Raw genomic sequence first — 1,458 nt, 5'->3', positions numbered from 1 at the left:
TTTCCCACTCTCACCCAGCAGCATGGATGCTCTGGCAGCAGTGGGGACCCTGAGAGCTGCAGGACTCTAGGACCTTGGTCACCCCAACCCTGCCACCCCCACCCTCACCAGGGAAATGCCCAAGGAAGGATGGGGGCTTTTATTGCACTGGAGGCAGTTGGGAGCCCCCACCCTGCAATGCCCAAACATGAGTCAGCTGTGGCGCCATCACCCTGTTCCCAGGCACCTGTGGGAGCTGCTGAGCTCTGGCCTTGTGATGCCCAGGGACCACTAGAAACACTCCAGAAAGGCACTCTCAGGAGCAGGGCATGTGAGGCAAGAGGGTGACATGCCCACCCCTTCACAGCGTGCAATCCCAAGTCCCAGTACAAACACAGCTTCCACTCTATGACCACAGGTATCAAACCAACTGCCCTAACACAACAGGAAATGCAGGAAAAAGCCCCCAACATTCATGCACCGTCAATACAAATATCAGACCTTGGTGTTATTAAACAATTTGTTTTTGCTTATGCATAGCTGATTGTTCTGAACCTATGAGTCAGTGCAAATTGTATTATGTGGGGAGATTAAGCAAATAAATGCTAGCTTTTTACAGACAGTAAGATGTGAGGACTATGGAAATAAAATTATCTAGAAAATTGTATTAGCAATTCATTAGCAGCAGCAAGATGTTCCAGGTAACCAATGGATCAGCGCTGCCTTTAGGAACCACAGGGGCTGCCAAAACCAGCCCCAGGGGTCCCAGCAGCATTGCTGGAAAGGAGCCCACTGGGACTACTGTGCCAAGGGGCAGGGAACCAGCAGGCAGCAGCACTTGCTGTAGTGGTGTCGGAATCATGGTTGTGCCCGGCAGGCGGGTCAGTGGCAGCTATGGATGCTTCCAGACTGGGACGCCTTCTGCCAGGCCTGGGGACCAGTGGGTGATGGGCATCCCCAAGAGCATCCTGCCATCACGCCGTCGCCTGCCCCTGCATGGTGGCATGTCACAGTCAGCCCTGCCCTGTGGGTCCAGGATGCAGGAGCCACCAGGAGGGATGCTCAGCCCCAGCCTCAGCGCAGCATGCAGCAAGCTGCCCTGAAATGCTCTGAAATCCACAAAAAAACAAGTGAAATGGGAATAAAGGCAGCATGCAAGGCAGCCTTGCATGTGAGCCACCTTTCTCCCTTCCCAAGGATTTACCCTGGGGGGCGTGGGCTTGCACTCCCCCACGCAGCTGCGGACAAAATGCTCCTGAGACAAAAAATAATAATAATAAAAAGAAAAAAAGAAAAAAGAAAAAAAGAAAAACCAGGCAGCCCTGAACGGGCCGTGCGAAGCAAATCCCGAGAGGTATGCGGCCCCGCGGCCCCGGCAGTGACAGCAGGACGGGTCAAAGGTCCCCGGGGCTGAGCCCCCAGCGCCGCGGCCAGCTGCGGAGCGGAGGGCCCCCGCCGCGGGGAGCCCCCCCCCAACAA

The 1,458-nt window shown here is 55.3% G+C and overlaps 1 protein-coding gene across 1 annotated transcript in view; it reads right to left on the bottom strand.

Annotated features, from left to right (window-relative positions):
* ZBTB16 (zinc finger and BTB domain containing 16) overlaps positions 1–1,458 on the bottom strand; it is a 65,321-nt gene that overhangs the window by 2,906 nt on the left and 60,957 nt on the right. The gene's annotated exons all lie outside the window — the stretch shown is intronic.

Source organism: Chaetura pelagica, unplaced genomic scaffold, assembly GCF_000747805.2.
Source record: "Chaetura pelagica isolate M959 unplaced genomic scaffold, ChaPel_1.0 scaffold650, whole genome shotgun sequence".
Lineage (NCBI taxonomy): Eukaryota > Metazoa > Chordata > Aves > Apodiformes > Apodidae > Chaetura > Chaetura pelagica.
The sequence above is the reverse complement of the archived record's forward strand: the minus strand, read 5'-3'. Positions and strand labels throughout refer to the sequence as shown.